Raw genomic sequence first — 23,139 nt, forward strand, 5'->3', positions numbered from 1 at the left:
TTACTTCACTCCTGAGCCATCTGAACAAATCAAACGAATGAATAAATGACCCAATGATGTTTACGACCACCTACTGGTAATTTTAGTTTATTATTTAGAGTATCATTTCATTAAATATACAATTTAATATTTTCTTAGTAATAATAATAAAATTAAGAAAATCAATTATTAAAGTTATAGTTCAGCCAACCAATAATGACAATTCTGTCATAATTTACTCACATGGTCCAAAAGACTATATGTAATAAATTTTATCAAACAAAATATTTATTGCTGAACATATTTTTTGTAATCTCTGTTCGATGCTTTACACAACAATGACTTTATATTTTCAGAGTAATTTCTCTAAATTTGATGTGCAATTAATTAAATTAATTAATCACCACAGCATGCATATAATTAATTAGATTAAACATTTTAATCGCTTACCAGCCCAAATTGTAACTTTTGACGCTCTAGCGGTTAATAAACAGAACTGCTTGCGTGTTGCGGAAGGACATTGTAGCCGGAGCTACTTCTCTCTGTTTATGTCTATGAAGAATCACAAAGGTACTGGGTTACTCCGCCGCGGTACACCTGAAGCAATCTAAAATAGTCTGAATATAAACACTTATTATAGGTGTACCCTAGTGATTCAGGACAGGCTAAAAACACGGTTTGGAAAATGGATTCATGGTGTACTCGCTTATTATATACATTTTGTATACTTTGAACACAAAAAAAGGTTACGGACCGCAGCTCTGATTGGTTGTTTTCTTACCGGGAGTGGTGCATTTCTGCACATGACAATAGGACCACTGGGAGGAGCCAGAGGAGCTTGATTTGTTTTTACAGATTATCTGTCTCACATTCTACTGTCAGGACTTAATGACAGGTTTTACAAATATGTAAAAAATACATTTTTACAAAAGTTACCAGCTGCAGCTTTAAACCTTCCGCATATATACATTCGAGTTTTCCCGGCAGAGAGGGGGAGGGGTGTCAGAATCACGCTCAGAAGAAATCAATCAATCAATCAATCACCTTTATTTATATAGGGCTTTAAACAAAATACATTGCGTCAAAGCACTGAACAACATTCATTTGGAAAACAGTGTGTCAATAATGCAAAATGATAGTTAAAGGCATTTCATCATTGAATTCAGTTATGTCATCTCTGTTCAGTTTAAATAGTGGCTGTGCATTTATTTGCAATCAATTCAGTGATATTGCTGTAGATGAAGTGACCCCAACTAAGCAAGCCAGAGGTGACAGCGGCAAGGAACCGAAACTCCATCGGTGACAGAATGGAGAAAAAAACCTTGGGAGAAACCAGGCTCAGTTGGGGGGGGGCCAGTTCTCCTCTGACCAGACGAAACCAGTAGTTCAATTCCAGGCTGCAGCAAAGTCAGATTGTGCAGAAGAATCATCTGTTTCCTGTGGTCTTGTCCTGGTGGTCCTCTGAGACAAGGTCTTTACAGAAGATCTGTGTCTGATGCTCTAGTTGTCCTGGTCTCCGCTGTCTTTCTGGGCAGTAGAGGTCCTTTCTAGGTGCTGATCCACCATCTGGTCTGGATACGTATTGGATCCGGGCGACTGCAGTGTCCCTCTGATCTGGATACAGACTGGATCTGGTGGCCACGGTGACCTCGGAACAAGAGAGAAACAGACAAATATTAGCGTAGATGCCATTCTTCTAATGATGTAGAAGGTACATAGGGTGTTATGTGAAGTGTTTCCGGTTCCGGTTTACCTAATTAATGCAGCCTAAAAATCCTTTAACGGATTTGAATATTATAAGCATATTAGTATGTTATGTGTATGCCAAGTTAAAGAGATGGGTCTTTAATCTAGATTTAAACTGCAAGAGTGTGTCTGCCTCCCGAACAATGTTAGGTAGGTTATTCCAGAGTTTAGGCGACAAATGGGAAAAGGATCTGCCGCCCGCAGTTGATTTTGATATTCTAGGTATTATCAAATTGCCTGAGTTTTGAGAACGTAGCGGACGTAGAGGAGTATAATGTAAAAGGAGCTCATTCAAATACTGAGGTGCTAAACCATTCAGGGCTTTATAAGTAATAAGCAATATTTTAAAATCTATACGATGTTTGATAGGGAGCCAGTGCAGTGTGGACAGGACTGGGCTAATATGGTCATACTTCCTGGTTCTAGTAAGAACTCTTGCTGCTGCATTTTGGACTAGCTGTAGTTTGTTTATTAAGCGTGCAGAACAACCACCCAATAAAGCATTACAATAATCTAACCTTGAAGTCATAAATGCATGGATTAACATTTCTGCATTTGACATTGAGAGCATAGGCCGTAATTTAGATATATTTTTGAGATGGAAAAATGCAGTTTTACAAATGCTAGAAACGTGGCTTTCTAAGGAAAGATTGCGATCAAGTAGCACACCTAGGTTCCTAACTGATGACAAAGAATTGACAGAGCAACCATCAAGTCTTAGACAGTGTTCTAGGTTATTACAAGCAGAGTTTTTAGGCCCTATAATTGACACCTCTGTTTTTTCTGAATTTAGCAGTAAGAAATTATTCATCATCCAATTTTTTATATCGACTATGCATTCCATTAGTTTTTCAAATTGGTGTGTTTCACCGGGCTGCGAGGAAATATAGAGCTGAGTATCATCAGCATAACAGTGAAAGCTAACACCATGTTTCCTGATGATATCTCCCAAGGGGAACATATAAAGCGTGAAAAGTAGCGGCCCTAGTACTGAGCCTTGAGGTACTCCATACTGCACTTGTGATCGATATGATACATCTTCATTCACTGCTACGAACTGATGGCGGTCATATAAGTATGTTTTAAACCATGCTAATGCACTTCCACTGATGCCAACAAAGTGTTCAAGTCTATGCAAAAGAATGCTGTGGTCAAGTGTGTCAAACGCAGCACTAAGATCCAATAAAACTAATAGAGAGATACACCCACGATAAGTTGATAAGAGCAGATCATTTGTAACTCTAAGGAGAGCAGTCTCAGTACTATGATGTGGTCTAAATCCTGACTGGAAATCCTCACATATACCATTTTTCTCTAAGAAGGAATATAATTGTGAGTCAGCAACAAGATATTGGAAAATGAAGGATAATGCAGCCTTTAATATTAATCCTTAATATATTTTTTGTAATGTTGATTTTTCTTCATTGTTACTACCTCATGCACTTCAAGTGTTTTGAGATATTTAACTTAGATATGGTCTTATATATATAGTCGGCGGAAGCGTGCGGGTGGCCCCGCGAACACTGGCCGGTGCGCCTCATCCCCCTGCTTTCGGGCGAGGCCCAGGTGGCCGGGCAAAAGCCCCCAGTGGCGAACCTCCTGGTCTTCGACGACCTGAAGAGGGCCATCATCCAACGGGTCGGCCGGAGCCCCGAACAACATTGCCAGTGCTTCCAGTCCCTTGACTTGGGGGAAGCCGGTCGGCCCTTCGAGATGGCCCAACAACTCCGGGACTCCTGCCGCAAGTGGCTGCTGGCCGAGGGAAGTGACGTGGAGCATGTCATCGACCTGGAGGTGCTGGAGCAGTTCATCGCTCGGCTGCCAATGAAGACTGCCTAGTGGGTCCAGTGCCACCATCCCACGTTGCTGGATTCGCCCATCCACCTGGCGGAGGACCAAATGGTGGCGAATACCAAATACCTGTGAGCATCAAGGGGGGTATCTATCCGGCCTTGGTGGATTCAGGATGTAACCAAACCTCGATCCATCAAAGCCTGATTCAACCGGGGGCCTTGGATACCAGACGCGTGGTTAAGGTGCGGTGTGTACACGGGGATGTAGTGGAATTTCCGGTAATGCCTGTCGTTATCCAATTTCGGGGTCAAAAGCATAGCATTTAGGTTGCCGTAAGTCCGCACCTCCGGCATCCAATAATTTTGGGTAAGAATTGGCCTGCTTTCGCAGCTCTATTGGGGTCTCTGTGTGTGGATGCCTCTTGGGGAAATAAGGCCCGGAACGGGGGCGCGCGGGTGCAGGTGGGAGAAACTGAGCTGGGACCGCCAGGCCCTGCTCCAGGGGAACCGCGTGAAGTTGAGAAATGGGGTCTCTCGGAACGTGATGCATTTCCCCTGGAGCAATCTCGGGATGAAACATTGAAACATGTGTTCCAGCAGGTCCGTACCATCGACGGCCAGCTTCTCCAGCCTACCCAAATGCTCTCCTGTCCATATTTTGCCATTTTAAAAGATTGGTTGTATCGAGTGACCCAAGACGTTCGGACCAAGGAAGATACAACCCAATTGTTAGTTCCAAGGAGCCGCAGGGAAATGCTTTTCCAAGCGGTTCATTCTAATCCAATGGTGGGCCACCTGGGACAGGCTGCCACACTAAATTGCCTCATGACCCGTTTTTTTTGGCCGGGCATTCACAAGAATGTGCACAGGTGGTGTGCGTCTTGTCCTGAATGCCAGTTGGTAAACCCCTCCCGTTAATGCAGGTCCCCCTTGAGAGAATTGGTATGGACCTCATCGGGCCATTAGAGCGATCCACAAGAGGACATCGTTTTGCATTAGTCATAGTCGATTATGCAACACGATATCCTGAAGCAGTGGCCCTGTGCAACATTTCGGCTAAGAGTGTGGCGGACGCACTGTTTCGTTTAATCTCCCTGGTGGGGGTTCCTAAAGAAATCCTCACCGATCAAGGCACGGCGTTTATGTCACGTAAGTTACGCAAACTTTACGAATTATTGGGCATTAAATTGATTCGTACCAGTGTCTATCACCCACAAACCGACGGCTTGGTCGAACACTTTAAGCGCACGCTTACGTCAATGATTTGTGCAGGAAGACGCCAAAAATTGGGATAAGTGGTTAGAACCCTTGTTGTTCCTTGTTTGCACCGGGAGAGATTTGCTCCGGGAGAGAAAGTACTTTTATTGCTCCCAACATCAAGCTCCAAATTAATGGCAAAGTGGCAGGGACCGTTTGAGGTTGCACGACAAGTCGGAGAGCTCGATTATGAGGTTATACGGTTGGATAGGAATGGGGCACGTCAAATATATCACCTCAATCTCCTTAAAAAATGGAAGGAGGTGGAGCCAGTGATGTTGGTGATGGTGATTAGTGGAAAGGAGGATCTTGGGCCAGAGGCGAATGTCAAATCTCAATCCCTCACCCTGGCCCCAGGTGGAGATCACCTCTCGCCATCCCAGCTCACTGACGTAGCAAGATTGCAGGCTGAATTTGACGACGTGTTCTCGCCCCTACCCGGCCGTACCAACCTGATTCAGCACCATATCGAGACTGAGCCGGGCGTGGTAGTTCACAGCCAGCCATATCGCTTGCCTGAGCATAAGAAAAAGGTAGTTCAGGCTGAATTAGGCACCATGCTTGAAATGGGGGTAATAGAAGAATCCAACAGTAACTGGGCGAGCCCAATAGTTTTGGTTCCGAAAACGGACGGCTCAGTCCGTTTCTGTGTGGATTATCACAAGGTGAATGCTGTGTCGAAATTTGACGCGTATCCAATGCCATGGGTTGACGAGTTGCTTGATCGGCTCGGCACGGCTCGTTTTTATTCAATGTTGGACCTAACAAAGGGATATTGACATATCCCCTTGTCTCCTTTATCCAAAGAAAAGACAGCTTTCACAACACCGTTTGGTTTACACCAATTTGTTACCCTTCCGCTCGGGTTGTTCGGGGCTCCGGCCACCTTTCAGCGGCTCATGGACAAGATCCTGCTAACCCATGCTGCATATTCGGCTGCCTACTTGGACGATATCATTATATTTGGTGGTGATTGGCAGCATCATATGCAGCATTTGAGGGTGGTCTTGAGGTCGCTGAGAGGGGCTGGACTCACGGCCAACCTGAAGAAGTGTGCGGTTGGGCGTGCAGAGGTAAGGTATCTGGGCTTTCACTTGGGGCATGGGCAGGTGCGTCCCCAAATTGACAAGACAGCCGCATTTGCAACCTGTCTGCGCCCTAAGACCAAAAAGGAGGTGAGACAGTTCTTGGGGCTGGCGGGATATTATAAACGGTCGGAAGCGTCGGACAGGGGGCTGGGGGCAGTCCTGTCTCAGGAGATCGAGGGAGAGGAAAGGCCGGTGCTGTACATTAGATGCAAGCTCTCTATGAGAGAGACTAAGTACAGCACCATAGAGAAAGAATGCCTTGCCATCAGGTGGGCCGTCCTCACCCTCCGCTACTATCTCCTGGGATGGGAATTCACCCTCTGTTTAGACCACGCCCCCCTGCAATGGCTCCACAGCATGAAAGATACCAACGCGCGGATCCCTCTGTGGTATCTGGAGCCTTTTAAGCAGCCTTTTAAGTTCAAAGTGATCCACAGACCGGGTGTTCGGTTGGCTGCGGCTGACTTCATCTCCAGAAATGGGGGGGGGGCCAGATGGCTCCACAGCCTGAGTCGGGCGGTGGGGGTATGTGCCTGCAGCGGGAGAGAGAGTCGGGACATGAACGGTGAGTGAGCGGGTTGAACAGAAATGATCAACACCTGTCTCATGTTTCAGTAATTGGTGTGGAGAGTATTTAAAGGCAGGGAAACCGGAGTAGTTGAGAGAGAGAACGACTGCTGATGACCGCACAAGCCAGAAGCCGAGACCCGGAAGTGTGTCTAGGGTTATTGTTGCCGGTGTGAGTGACACCATAGTTTTAATTTATTTCTGTAATAAAAACGTCAGCAGTCAAGCCGACCCCTCGTCCTCTTCCTTTCCATTCTTGAACCTTTGTACAGTCTTCCTCAAAAAACTTAATTTCTTTTACACCGAAGAAACAAAGACATGAACATCTTGGCATTGGGGTGAGTAAATTATCAGGAAATGTTAATTTTGAGGTGAACTAACCCTATAATAAATGCCTTCTGAAGTGAAGAGATGCATTTGTGTAAGAAAAGCATCCATATTTATAACTTCATAATCTAAATTATCTAGCTTCTGCCAGATGACCATAGGCATTCATATGGTTAAGAATCGTCCATTTTAGACTACACAGATTTCAGATTAAAAACAGTCCCCTATTTACACACCTGGGTTGCCATGGTCATCTGATGTAGATCCACAGGCACAGGTTTTTATATAATCTGAAATGACAAAAGAAAGAAATATTTTAAAATACCATTTAAATTTAGGGTTAGGACTACCCCTAACCATTAATAATTATTGCATAGTGCACCTTTAAAGTGTAATAAGCATTCTTTTAAATTTCCAAACTCATTATGGAGGAAACACTGAAACAACCTATTATGATTGATATTAAAGGGTTAGTTATCCCAAAAATGAAATTTAGCCTGTGATTTACTCACCCTCAAGCAATCCTAGGTGTACATTATTCTTTCAGATGAATACAATCAGAGATATATTAACAAATATCCTGGCTCTTCCCAGCTTTATAATGGAAGTGAATGGGTGCTTCTGTTTTGAAGTCCATACAAGTGCATCTAGATTAGATTAGATTAGATTCAACTTTATTGTCATTGTACATGTGGGCACAAGGCAATGAAATACAGTAGACAGGGGAAGAGATAACAGCAAAACATTAGGAAAGAGAGGAGAAAAAACAACAACACCCAAGGAGCACCGTTTGAGAATAGGAAAAACATCTCAGCACAAAAGCACATAATCAATACACCATAAACACACGATGGAAATTGGGGGGGTCAGGGTGATCCAGCCCAGGCAATCAGCATCCGGTCCTACAGCCATTACAGCACTGGTCATAGACGTGCTTGCCAGACTGGCTGAACAAAGCAGCGAAGGCGAGGGATGGGGGTTGTGGGGGGTGACTGCATATTTGTATATGTGTAAGAGTTCGTGTTTTTGTAGACCTGGAGAGCTGCGATTCTCTCTAGATGCCTCAGTCAGCAGATTATACAGCATCACTGCAAGTTGCCATGGAGACAGCCAAGGTCTGTGGGAGAGGGGGGAGGAACGCAAGAGACACTAGCTGCAGTGCTCACCCAGGAGATATTGTTATCCAGCCAAGGCCAAAGCTGCCAGAGAAAGCCGAATGAAGATAAGATATCAGTTGTTTGGTCTAGTAGCCGCATTCCTTTTTTCATGGTCACCATGATTGTTCAGTGTCCATTTTGGTCTCCAAATTCTCCAATTTCCTTTCCAAAGCCGTGAGCTTCTTCGTGATGCTATCCATATTGAGGTTAATAGTCTCAGTCTTAATGCTGACCACTCTGCCCACTGCTTCAATCATGACGGACAGCCTTGTGAGGCTTTGGACAGCTGTTCCCGTCTTCTGAATTTTCCGATAACCCAGGGCAAAGCCTAATCCATCCATGATAAAAGTGCATCAATCATCACAAACACCTCCAGCCTGGTCAAGAAGGCTCACCAGTGCCTCTTCTTCCTCAGGACACTGAAGAAAAACCAGCTGTCTTCAGCCACCCTGATGAACTTCTACTGGTGTGCGGTTGAGAGCATCCTGACCAGTTGCATCACAGTCTGGTATGGGACCGAACCAAATAAGAACGCAGGTTTCAGTGCATCATAAATGCCTGAGCGATCGATTTAAATATTTGTCCTGGTCCTCTAAAATGTACACAAGAAGCATGGGCATCGCTAGGCTTTTTTTTAGCGAGGCTATAGCATTTAGCTCCATAAACTGTAAATATATTCGCGATCGCCTCAGAATCAGTCTGCTTAAATATCATATAAAAAAAGTGGCAGACCTGTCTCCTCCCCGTCTTTCAGTGCGTTCTTCAATCCGCAGACCGTGGCGGAGCAGCGCGAGCAGACTCAAACAGATACAGAGGACACAAGGTGTGTTTATCGATAGACTGTTAAGATTCAAGATTCAAGATTCAAGATTTTTATTCGTCACATACAAAATTATATATAGCATACATAACCAGCAGTGAAATGTGAGTCAGGTCCGCTCCATGGACAGTGCAATTATTAAAGAAAGCAACACGGATGAAAATATACATAAATAAAGCTATGTAAGAATGAAATAAAAGTAAACAATAAAAATATAAGAATAAAATATAAAAAAATGTATATTGTAGAATTAAATATAGAACGCAAAATAATGTGCATGAGTGTAAACTGTAGTCTTAAATATTAAGATGTACAGGGATGTACAATGTGCATATATGCATTTTACTGTAGTCTTAAATATTAAGATACCCAGGAATGTACAAGAAGCAAATGTGCAAAACAGGGCGACACTGTCAGTGTGTCTATGTGAGGTAGTGAATATAGTAAAAAGATAAAGTGAACATTAAGTGGAGGCATGAGGATGTTAAGAAGCTGGTTTAGAGTTTAAGAGCCTGATGGCCTGGGGGAAGAAACTCCTCCTGAGTCTCTCAGTTTTTGCCATCAGGCTACGGAAGCGCTTACCAGATGGCAGCAAAGTGAAAATATGATTACTGGGGTGGGTGGAGTCTTTGATGATTTTTGCAGATCTACTTCTGCAGCGTTTGAGGTAGATGTCCTGCAGAGAGGGGAGAGCAGACCCTGAAATGCGCTCAGCTAAGCGCACAACTCTCTGCAGGGCTTTGCAGTCTTGACTGGAGCTGTTCCCATACCACACTGAGATACACTGAGTCAATACGCTTTCTATAGCCCCAGAATAGAAAGTTTTCAGGATTGCTGGTGAGACCCTGAATTTCCTCAGCTGTCGCAGATGGTACAGTCTTTGCCTGGCTTTATTAACCTGTGTTTGAATGTGAGTAGTCCAAGTTAGGTCCTCCGAGATGTTTACACCAAGGTACTTGAAGCTGCTCACCCTCTCCACAGGGGTCCCGCTGATCATAAGAGGAGTATAGGGCTGCTGCTGTCTCTTCCTGAAGTCCACAATCAGTTCTTTAGTTTTGCTCACATTCAGAGAGAGACAGTTGTCCTGGCACCATGATGTCAATTTCTCTATCTCATCCAAGTATACTGTCTCATTATTGTTGTGAATGAGGCCCAGAACCACAGTATCATCAGCAAATTTGATAATGGATGTGGAGCTATGCGAAGACACGCAGTCATGTGTGTAAAGAGAGTAGAGCAGGGGACTCAGGACACAGCCCTGTGGGGCTCCTACGTTCAGGGTGATAGAGCTGGAGGTGTACTGGCCTAGTTTCACCACTTGAGGTCTGCCAGTGAGGAAATCAAGGATCCAGTCGCAGAGTGAAGAATTCAGTCCGAGGTCTATGAGTTTGGAAGCTAGCTTTATGGGGACAATAGTATTAAAAGCTGAGCTATAGTCAATAAATAGCAGCCTTACATAGTTCCTGTTATTGCTGTCGATGTGTGTGAGAGAAGAGTGCAGGATGTGTGAGATGGCATCATCTGTGGATCTGTTTGGGCGATAAGCAAACTGAAGAGGGTCCAAAGTATCCGGGATGGAGGAGCAGATGACGTTTTTAACCAGTCCCTCAAAGACCTTCATCTAGATCTGTCTCTGTCAGAAGGAGATGCATAAACAAGAACACAAGAGTACTATTTATGGAGGCGATATCTTTAACACCAAGCATTTCTGCAGATTCTGTTGATATTCTCCTTGATTCCTTCAACTCAAAAGTTAAGAATGTTATTGATGATATTGCTCCAATAATAGTCAGTAAGAAAACAGACAGAAATCAGTCTATGAAAAGACAATGCAGAAAAGCTGAGCGGATGTGGCGGAAGACAAAACTTAAAGGGTTAGTTCAAATTTTTTGAAGCATCGAAAATACATTTTGGTCCAAAAATAGCAAAAATGATGACTTTATTCAGCATTGTCTTCTCTTCCGTGTCTGATGTGAGAGAGCGTTCAAAACCAAGCAGTCTGGATATCTGGTTCGCGAACTAATCATTTAGTTCACAAAATCGAACTGAATCGTTCGATCGGTTCGCATCTCCAATACGCATTAATCCACAAATGACTTATGTTAACTTTTTTTAAAATGTGGCTGACACTCCCTCTGAGTTCAAACAAACCAATATCCCGGAGTAATGCATGCACTCAAACAGTACACTGACTGAACTGCTGTGAAGATGAACACCGAGCCGAGCCAGATAACGGACAATAGACTGACTTGTTCACGAGTGAAGAACCGGTTGCATCGGTGTTTGGATCACCAGTAGTTCTTTCGGACAGTTCGATTCAATAAACTGGTTGAAGAAAACGGTTCACCGGTTCTTTTGCGCTCGACATAATGGCGTCATTTGCGATGATTGCCCTTGATTCAAGCCTTCGGTTTACCCGCGCTCATAACACTAGCACAGGATCAGTTCAGTTCATACGCTCTGTGTGTCGGTCTGCTTCACGCTGTATTACACATTCGCAGTATCATCAGCTCCTCGGTTCACGAATCGGACGCGTCTGACAGAAACAGTTCTTCACTCGTGAACGAGTCAATGTTTTGTTCGTTATCTGGCTCGGCGTTCATCTTCAGTTCTCTCTTCACAGCAGTTCAGTCAATGTACTGTTTGAGTACATGAATTACTCCGGGATATTGGTTTGTTTGAACTTAGAGGGGGTGTCACATTAAAAAAGTTAACAGCTTAAGTCATTTGAGGATTAATGCGTATTAGAGATGCAAACCGTTTAAAACGATTCAGTTTGATTTGGTGAATTGAATGATTCGTTCGCGAACTGGATATCCAGACTGCTTTGATTTGAACTCTCTCTCACACAGACACGGAAGAGAAGACAATGCTGAATAAAGTCGTCGTGTTTGCTATTTTTGGACCAAAATGTATTTTCGATGCTTCAAAAAATTCCAACGGACCCTCTGATATCACATGGACTAGTTTGATTATGTTTTTCTTACCTTTCTGGACATGGACAGTGTACCGTACACACAGCTTCCATGGAGGCACTGAGAGCTCTCGGACTAAATCTAAAATATCTTAAACTGTGTACCGAAGATAAAAGGAGGTCTTACATGTTTGGAACAGCATAAGGGTGATTTATTAATGAAATAATTTTCATTTTTGGGTGAACTAACCCTTTAAAATTCACTATAGCATCTATAAAGACAGCCTTCATGTGTGAAACTAGCCACAGCTAGACAGAATTTCTCCTCAGACCTTAAAAATAGTAACTTAAACAACACTCATACTCTTTTTGCCACTGTTGAGAGACTGACAAACCCCCCAAGTCAGATTCCCAGTGTAATGCTCTCAGACAGCAAATGCAATGAGTTTGCTTCCTTTTTTTCTGAGAAGTTTGTCAATATCAGAAAGGCGATTGGCACATCCTCAAGCAATGCAGAAGTCAGACAGATTTGGCCACAATATCAAAAAGATACTATAGCACTATTCGGATGGGACTAGTTTTCCAAACTATGTTTGAGTTTCGATTCTTACCACATGACGTCTGTGATTTTCATGTACCAATTCGGACGGGACTAGTATCTCCGTGTTTATTACAGAGGTGGGAGGGTCTGATTTGTGCATCTGGGCGTCACAGAGATCCCGCGCTCTGTATGCGTGCATTGCATTCATTCAGAATGATTGCCTTAGTATTATTACACAATAAATACTAAATGGCTAGTATACCAAAACTATATTAATGTGTGGTTCCTTTAGTTTAACTTGTTTTCCTTTTTTTTTTATTAAATGCAATTAAAACATTATGTAACTGAGTACATAAATGAACGTGAGTAATCTTACCTGATGCTGATATTACAATAGCCAGTATTAACAGTTTACGCGATCTTGCTCTTGATTTTATCATTTGTATTATTTTTTATTATTATTTATTTGCCGCTAAGCAAATATATCAAACATCCGCGCGGTAAGAGCATCTACGGTAATTCACGTTGGCCAAAACACACAAGGAAACGCGTTGTGAAATAAAATAACACCGGCAATCACAGACATTCGCATTCGGACGGTAGTAGTTTTCTCAGAATCACTGAGTTTGCTGAAAAACGGTAGGTAATTTGCTCTGGAATTATCACAGAGGTTATGTGAGAAAAACACAGACGTGGCAGATTCGGACGGGATTAAAATCACCAAGTACATCTGTGAAACGCAGATTTCTCTAACGACCCCGTGTAAAACTAGTCCCCTCCGAATAGGGCTTTTGTCTACTTTTGAAGCAACTGATATAAATTTTTTGGAAGAAATAGTGCAGCATCTAAAATAGTCAACCTGCTATCTTGACACACTTCCAACATATTTTTTTCAAAAGTGTGCTTAACTGTTTACAAGCAGATCTCTTATAAGTGGTGAGCACCTTCTTTCTGGGACACTACCAAACTCACTGAAAACTGCAATTGTTAAGCCCCTCCTGAAAAAGAGCAATCTTGATAACACCATTTTGAGCAATTATAGACCAATATATAATCTTCCTTTTGTAGGCAAAATTATAGAAAATTTAGTTTTTAATCAGCTGAACAAATACTCAAACTCAAATGGATACCTGAACAATTTTCAATCTGGTTTCCGACCGCATAACAGCACAAAGACAGCACTCATTAATATAATAAATGATATTCTTACTATCAGTGCTGGTTTTGCTAGATCTCAGTGCTGCGTGTGACACTGTCAATCATAACATACTACTAGAGACTGGAAAACTGGGTTGGGCTTTCTGGGATGGTACTCAAATGGTTCAGGACATACTTAGAAGGGAGGGGCTATTATGTGAGTCTAGGAGAGCATAAGTCTAAGTGGATGTCCATGACATGCGGAGTCCCACAAGGCTCAATTCTTGCACCTCTCTCGTTAATACCTATATATGCTCACACTAAGTCAAATAATGAGAAAAAACTAATTGCCTATCACAGCTATGCTGATGATACCCAGATTTACCTAGCCTTATCTCCAAATGACTACAGCCCCACTGACTCCCTCTGCCAATGTATTGATGAAATTAATAGTTGGTGTGCCAGAACTTTCTTCAGTTAAACAAGGAAAAACCTGAAGTTATTGCATTTGGAAACAAAGATGAAGTTTTCAAGGTGAATGCATACCTTGACTCTATGGATCAAACAACTAAAATTCAAGTCAGGAATCTTGGTGTGATTCTGGAGACAGACCTTAGTTTCAGTAGTCATGTCAAAGAAGTAACTAAATCAGCATACTATCATCTAAAAAACATTGCAAGAATTAGATGTTTAGTTTCCAGTAAGGACTTGGAGAAACTTGTTCATGCCTTTATCACTAGCAGGGTGGACTATTGTAATGGTCTCCTTACTGGCCTTACCAAGAATACCATTAGATAGCTGCAACTCATCCAGAATGCTGCTGCCAGGACTAGAACCAGAAAATCTGAACCAGAAAATCTGAGCATATCACACCAGTCCTCAGGTCCTTACACTGGCTTCCAGTGACATTTAGGATTGATCTTAAAGTACATTTACTCGTTTATAAATCGCTCAGTGACCTAAACAACTGAAAATATGTCATATTCTAGGTTCTTCAAAGTAGCCACCTTTTGCTTTGATTACTGCTTTGCACACTCTTGGAATTCTCTTGATGAGCGTCAAGAGGTAGTCGCCTGAAATGGTCTTCCAACAGTCTTGAAGAAGTTCCCCGAGAGATGCTTAGCACTTGTTAGCCCTTTTGCCTTCAATCTGCGGTCCTGCTTACCCCTAAACTATCTTGATTGGGTTCAGGTCCGGTGACTGTGGAGGCCAGGTCATCTGGCGCAGCACCCCATCACTCTCCTTCTTGGTCAAATAGCCCTTGATGCCTTCAGTGTGACTCTACAATTTTCATAATCATGAAAATAAAGAAAACTCTTTGAATGAGAAGGTGTGTCCAAACTTTTGGTCTGTACTCATTTTTCACTTTATTTAGTCGACAAAATCAAAATATCTGTTTGAGCAAAATGATCACAATCTTTTCTTCAATAAAGATAGGCCAAGGTGAATGAGAAGTGGGTTCTTGTGTTTGTGTCAACAGGAGATTTGTGGCTTGGAAGTAATACATCCTAAAACTGTTCCATCCTTTTACATTTATAGATGAGCAGTCCTAAATCAAAGTCATTTAAATTTCCATTGTGTTATAAGTAGAAACGAACACTTCTAAAATTTAACAAAACTTTAGTTGATTGGTAGATGATGATGTTTTACAAACAAAATGTATATATTTTACATTGCACAGTCATTTGTTTATATGTCTTTACGTGACAATGTCAGTATTTAAGTGACAGGCTATTCATCACATTGCCAAGTTGCAGCATTGCATTCTGCCTGCTATTAAGACAGTTGCATTATTCATCAGGATTAGAGCCAACCACACAGGCCCCTGTGCGTCTGCACCAGTTCCAGTTCTTTATCGATCTCTGCTCTCTCCATTACCAAAAAGAGGGGCTATCTGCATGATAGCAAGCAAACTGTGCATGTTGATTATGCTCTAGCCTGCTGCACGTCTATTTATGTATTTATTTTTACTGAGGAGAAGGTGAGAAGAGATAAAAAGCGGCACTGTACTGATTCTCCTGAGAGAGCCATATAATGGAGTCCTGGATGACTTAAATAGGCAGAGAAGAGTGTTGCTACTTCTCTTTAAACAGTTCAAGTTATCTTGGACTTTCTGTTTTGATAAGGAATGAATGATATGTTTGGGGCACAGCTTGATTCAGATGTTATGTAAATACCCAGATAGCTCCAAAAACAGCTTTGTATGATATAAATCAACTTGTAGCCTTACTTATTTTTCTTAGTTCCTAGGAAATAATGCTTTTCTGAGAGGTGGTATGAAGATAAACAGACAAAGGAAAGTATACAAAGCTAAAATATCACAAAGTCACTTACTCTTTTCCTGTGTTTATGTGTGTGTGTGTGTGTGTGTGTGTGTGTGTGTGTGTGTGTGTGTGTGTGTGTGTTTATACTGTGGCGGGAGGAGCAAATGACAGACATCAGGCCTTGTAGAGTCATTTATTTAACAGAAAATAAACATAAAATATCCAACATAGGAATAAATTGTCCAAAGGGAAGGGGTGTCTAAAATAAACAGGGGATCTGGTGTCTTCGTTGTGCTGGAAAATTGTGTTTGAAGATGAGGGGTCCAGGTAAGGGGCAGAGTACAGTGGTCGCATCCACTCCTCTTTGTGGTCCGGGGTATGAGGTGCGGTGGCTTCTTATAAGTTGTAACTTGTAAGTTCAATGTCAAACACTGTAATATGCTCTGGTCCCCTCCCTGTTTACTGTGGTGATAAGATACATAGCAGACTGTCATCACTCAATGGCTGAATGTTTGAGTGGTTCCCGCAGAATAACAAGTTTCATAAACATTTGAACGAGTTTTTTGAGGCAGACCAGATCCGGTTGAAAAGAGATCTATCCCTCCAGGGACTCTTTTCTCTAGAAATATGGCACATCATCTTTGTACTCGACTAAGGCCCTGTCCACACCGCAACTTTTTTTATGCAGTTTGGCCGCTCACCACACGCAAATGCAGCACCATGTCACTGAAAACAAACATTTTTGAAAACTCCTGCCAGGGTGAAGATTCTCAAAAACTCCAGTTGCAGTGTTATTATGTAAACAGGAAAAAAAAAGATTTCAGCATGTGATGTCGGAGCATGCACTTTTATCTGCTTCTACTGGAAACTTTTTTATATCATGCTTGGCATCTTGGCTCTTGACAGTGCCCTTTAGTAGTGGTCTACAACCCCGTCATTTGGTACTGGGCCGCACAAGAAAGAATAAATAACTTACATTTTTTTGTGTTTGTTTTAAGCTTTGATTGTGTTTACAGTGTGCAATAAAACATGTTCATATTTTGCGTGTAAAAAAACAGTATTTTTCACACAATTCACTTATCTGTATATCACTGTTTTCACTGTCATAAAAACAGGCTGATGACTTCCTTGTGTTATGAAGTTCTGACAGCACACAGCATGTGAAACAACGATGGCAGCCCCTATGAATAATATTGCCTACGAATGCAGTGTTTATGCAAGCAGTACACGTTGAAAAATAGATTTTAGGACAGTGTAACGTTGCAATTAAAGTAATAATCTAGCTACAATTCCTTGCGCTCAGGAAGTTTGCCGTGACTTGTCTGGAACGGTACAAATTTGTTAGTCGTGGTTTGAAATCTTGACTTATGGGCTCAAAAACCTGCCTGGAACGCACCATTATTTTTAAGGCATGTTTAAACGTTACCATAGTGACCAGAGACAGTGAGCGTTAGGTTAGGGGGCAGAGAAAATGTTATTCATGTTATGTTGTTGGCACGATGTTACAAGGACACTGCTAATAAAGTTGCATATCAATACACAGTGGATTCATGTTATTATATTTACAATATAACACAGTTTTTATTCCAGTCGTATCATTTTTTGTTGTTCTATTTATCCGTCATACCTTAAAGCCAGGTCTGTGAAAATATTGTCCGACATTAAATCGGTCCTTGGTGCTAAAAAGGTTGGGGACCACTGCTTTATAGCATCCTTTTGAACCTTCATGTGGACAGGGATTAACTACATTTTTTTAAATGGAAGAAGGAAAAAAAACTCTGTACATATGGAAATCGCCTAACTGGGGCCCAGGTCAGAAGCAGACAAATTGGATAAACCGACCATCTGCTAGCTACTGCTAGTCACAGAAGTCAGTTAAATGGGACATATGCTGTTGCTAAAAATAACATTATTTTGTGTATTTGGTGAAATGAAATGTTTATGCGTAAAAAAAAAAAAACACTATTTTCCACATACTGTACATTCCCTTTTAAGGGAACTTCGAACTGCGTTCTCTAGGGGGTGCTATGGGGAACACCTCGTCGTGACCCATGTCTGAAGCATACATTTAAAAAACAATGACATCGTTTGCCAACAACGGCCTCTGACCTCACTACCGGCGTGACTATAAATAAGCGCCAGGACAACGCGTCATTCTCTTCTTCGTCTTCATTGATTGTTTTGTTTAAAGCGTGCATCTGAGAAATGACCACGGTAAGAGCGATCTTTCTCTGTTTATCATGGCATCCACTAGCAAGGCGTTTAGACAGTGTGTACATCTGTATCAGCATTATTTGACACCTGATGGTACACACAGTCTTTATGTCTCTTGTTTGGGCGAAGAGCACGAACGCAATGTCCTTGAGGGGGTGATCTGCCCACATTGCGAGTGTTTTTCTATGAAAAATCTCTCTCATCTGCCTCCCTTTTCGAGGAAAGAGGGACAGTCATCTGCTTCTCGCGATTCCGAAGAAGCTGAAGCTGAGCATTTATTAAACCGTTATTTGTCTGACCATAGCTCTCCAGCCCAGGTGAGCCTTCCATTCTTGCCTGATTTACATACAGAAATCAAAAAAAGAATGGAAGAGGCCATTTTCTTATCACATCCATTGGTTTTAGCATACAAGTTATGCCAACATCGAGGCGATGCGCAAAAACGGCTATGACAGGATGCCCCATGTAGAAGAGACGCTGGCTAGCTATCTCTCTGTGGGTGAAACATCCTGTCTTAAATCTCCCTTTTTGCCGTTTATGCCCCTACAGGATACATCCCGCTTAAATGGCACAGGTCAGGCTGTGGCTTCATTGCACAAGATGGCAGTGGGTGAGTATGTAACCCTTTCTGTATATACTTATGTGTATTGAATTGCTGGTGGTTATGTGTCTACTAATAAACTCTGTGAGTTTCCTTTGCAGTGCTCAGTTACGTTGTTTACAAAACACTCTTCAGCACCGGCCGTCCATCCTCATGCTTTTTGTTAGGTGGCCGAGATTGCAGGCTTCTGCGGGAGCCTCGCTGATCATCAGACTGCAGGGAATTTCATGGATATCTGGCCAGGTCACCCTGATGGGCCTCCTGGCCGCTTAGTTGTGCTGTTGCATCCAGCAGGAGGTTGAGGTCGTAGTTACGGAAGTCTTTCTGTATATGCTGCCTCACGTTATGCTCCCCTCGCCAGAGGTTTGCAAAATTTGAGCTTGGCTCTCCTGAGCGGTTCAGCACCTCTGCTGTGTTTAGGAACCTTTAAGTACACATGCTAAGTTCTGTGCACTTAAGCTCTGTCTAAAATCCACGTAAGTGTTAAGTGTGAACACAAGACTGCAAAATTTTCTGAAATCCTGTACCATAAGGGTTACGCGCTCAGCTTTGTTCCCTGTTCGAGATGGTTAGACCTTGGTTTCTTGGGCTCTATTCAGCCAGTGTGTATTTGTTTCTAAGAGCTGCTCGATCAGAGTGCCACGAGAGCACCTCCTTAGAACAGTATTTGAAAATCCATGTTATGGTAAGTGTGCACGTGAAGTCTTTGCGCACTTTCTGAAATCCACACTGTGGTAAGTTTGCAAACTAGTGCTCTGCATTCTTTCTAAAATCCTATATGGTTAGGGCTTCACGCAGTTGCTTCATGCCCTTTCTTGAGTTGGTAAAAGCCCTGTTCATCTAGGGCACCACTCCATTTATGTATCCTCGGATACCTATCTAAACAGGGTGTTGATCTACTCTGTTTAGATCAACACCCTACTAGAGATCTGTTGAGACAGCTCCTTCAGCAAGTTTATGCAAAAGCAAGCGGTAGCTCCTGTGTGACAGACAAGACCTTGTATAAATACTGGGATCTTAGCCATATCCCTTTGAAGGAATCCTTCCTGATTCCAAGCCTCAGGGTGCTTTCACACTTGGCTCACTTGCCTGGTCCGAACCCAAGTTTGGTTGCTCCCCCCTTCCCCTGCTGGACTGTGTTCATATTATAAATTTGAGTCCGAACCGCGGTTCGCTTGCGTCATCAAGCCAGCAGCATGGCGCCGGCGACAACAGCAACACTCAAAACTACATCTTTTTTCTCTATGTGAATATTTAAGTGCCATTATGCAAATCTCCCCACATTGAGACATAGACATGTAGGGGGGTGTTAGAATGAGCCGTTTTTGGTGGGAGTGGTTGACTCTTAACTTTTATAAAGAATGTCTCTCTGGGTTTGAGATTTTATTCTTTGCAACTTTACAGATCTTCTTTATACACCAAGAGCTTGTAACACTCCAAAGAGAAAGGAAACATTTAAACTGCATCATATGACCCCTTTAATTCTCAATACAGAGACTATTTCACTTAGATATACTACACAGGCTGTGTCTGTTCCCTGAACTAGAAAATACAAAGAAAAACATCCAGAACAACTTAATCAATATTCAACAAATAAAAGACCGATATAATACACATAAACAAATGATAAAGCTTGGATAAATGAATATTAGATCCCTTTCTACAAAAGTGGTTTATTTAAATTATTTGATTACAGATCATTACTTAGATGTGCACTGTTTGACAGAAACCTGGCTGAAACCAGATGACTACCCAGGTGAAAAAGACGTACAGTAGTATTAAATAGGCCTGGGACGGTATTGAATTTTTCTTACCACGGTTGAAAAGCAATAAATTCCCATGGTATTGCGGTAAACCGCAACCCGCAAACCCCACCCCACCCCACGCCACCGTGAACGATGGACTTTCACTTTCGCACACACACGGGAGGCAAACGAATATAAGGAACAGGTTTACATTTAGAAAATGAGCATTTAGAACAGAAATGGAATGATGTCTGAAATAAAAATTCTGCTAAACGAAATAATAGGCGAGCCATCATATTTTTGGGGGGCGATATCAGATCTGATCGCAATTCACAACAGAGATCTGAAGATAGAGCATCATGAAGACAAACAAACACATTTTTATTTATCGTATTGATCCGTAATAGATATTAATTTGCATGTTTATTTTCCATATTTTTACCTTCAGATTAGGCTACAGTCGTTGTCATCAAACAATCACTTAAACTATAATGACTTTTGCGCAGAGGCTAAGGCAATTGAGCAAAAGGAACATGTTTATTTAACATTTATTATTTCACATTTAGAATAAGAACATTTAGAACAGAAATTATGTCTGAAAAAAAAAGTGCTGGCAAAACAAAATGCGCTATGGTTTACATCCCAGCCTTCATATTTTTTGCTAGAAAAACTAGCATGTTCACTTTGTCAGGTTTAAGGGAAGCCCTGAAAGACGTAACGACGTTACCTGCAGCTCATCCTTCACCTCGTCAGAAATGTCAATATCCTTATACCTAGGGTCGACAAACGCGGTCTTTGCCAATAGCTGTTGAGTTGAGGGTGCACTGTATTTTTCCATCAAAACGGCAGACATTTTTTCTTTCTATTTTAATATTTATATAGATATTACGTGTGCGCTTTTTTGTCTCAGTGGTTAATGAAGGCTATTTAACGAAGGCATAAAGAGTAATATAAATATGTAGACATATAGGCTAAATTAATATAAATATTTAAAAATCTATAATATATATAAATATTATTTATATTATATATTTTTACATATTTATATTTATTTAGCCTATATCTCGTGTGCGCTTTGACTTCTGCCGAAGGCATTCAGATGTGCAGGCCAATGTTTTTTTTTTTTGTGCGGTGATGACGGTTACAGGTTTAGACACATCAAACTTTGTCAGGCCGCCAGGGACACACCCCTTGACAAAAACTCAAAACCTTCGTAATTTTACAGGTTTAGACACGTGGTAGGCGTCACGTGACCGCGGTATTGCGGTAATGCAGTAACCGTCCCAGGCCTAGTATTAAATGTTTTTAAAATGTACTTGAAATTCAAGTATTATGTTCTTCTTCTTATTATTTTTCTTCTTCTTCTGCTCCGTAATGAATCACATTTTTGAGAGCCTAAACATGCTCCAAAACTCACAAAACTTTGCACACGCATCAGGACTGGCGAAAATGTACATCTGATATAGGTTTCAGAAGTGGGTGTGGCAAAATGGCTCGATAGCGCCACCTGTTAAATTTCAAGGGAGTGCGCCTCGAGCTGTGTTTCACGTACATTCATGAAAATCGGTACACACACATAACCCACCATTACCTACAAAAAAGTATATTGGTACAAAATCCAAAACCCAACAGGAAGTATGTTATTTGGAATTTCCTGTATGATTTTTGTGCATTTTTTGCCATTTCCATGCCTTGTACTTTGACGAACTCCTCCTACAGTTTTAATCAGATTATCATAAAATTTGGTGAGGGTCATCATAAGACCTTTGTGATGTTAAATTACGAAGGTTTTGAGTTTTTGTCAAGGGGTGTGTCCCTGGCGGCCTGACAAAGTTTGATGTTTCGCCGTGAAACAGGAAGTTGCTGTAACTCAGGCATGCAAATTCCGATCTTCCCCAAACTTCACACATGTGATAGCTGTTCTGTCCTGAACAAACACCCATGACCGAATTCAGTTATAGTCATAGCGCCACCTGCTGGTAACAGGAAGTGACAAGGTTAACACTGTTATGGACTCCTAGGAACAAATTAAAAAGTGTCAAAAAGTGTCAAATAGGCTGGCAGCATGCTAGAAACATAACGAAAGATGCTAGCAACACTTAGCTAAGTGTTAAAGCATTCTACTAAGGCAGTGAAAAAGGAAGTTGCTGTAAAAAAGGCAAGCAATGTCCGATCTTTCCCAAACTTCACACGTGTGATAGGTGTTCTGTCCTGAACAAACACCCATGACCAAATTCAGTTATAGTCATAGCGCCACCTGCTGGTAACATGAAGTGACAAGGTTAACACTGTTATGGACTCCTAGGAACAAATTAAAAAGTGTCAAAAAGTGTCAAAGAGGCTGGCAGCATGCTAGAAACATAACGAAAGATGCTAGCAACACTTAGCTAGGTGTTAAAGCATTCTACTAAGGCAGTGAAAAAGGAAGTTGCTGTAAAAAAGGCAAGCAATGTCTGATCTTTCCCAAACTTCACACGTGTGATAGGTGTTCTGTCCTGAACAAACATCCATGACCAAATTCAGTTATAGTCATAGTGCCACCTGCTGGTAACAGGAAGTGACATGGTTAACACTATTACAGACTCCTAGGAACATATTAAAAAGTGTAAACAAGTGTTAAATAGGCTGGCAACATACTAGATACATACTAATACATGCTAGCAAAACTTAGCTAAGCGTTAAAGCATGCTAATAATGCAGTGAAAAAGGAAGTTGCTGTAACTCAGGCAAGCAATGTCCGACCTTCCCCAAATTTCGCTTGTGTGATAGGTGTTCTTTTCCAAACAAACACCCATGACCAAATTCAGTCATAGTCATAGTGTCACCTGCTGGTAACAGGAAATGACAATGTTAACACTGTTATGGACGCCTACGAACAAATTAAAAAGTGTCAAAAAGTGTTAAATAGGCTAGCAACATGCTAGAAACATAATAAAACATACAAGCAACACTTAGCTAAGTGTTAAAGCATTCTACTAAGTCAATGAAA

Source organism: Carassius gibelio, chromosome A16, assembly GCF_023724105.1.
Source record: "Carassius gibelio isolate Cgi1373 ecotype wild population from Czech Republic chromosome A16, carGib1.2-hapl.c, whole genome shotgun sequence".
Lineage (NCBI taxonomy): Eukaryota > Metazoa > Chordata > Actinopteri > Cypriniformes > Cyprinidae > Carassius > Carassius gibelio.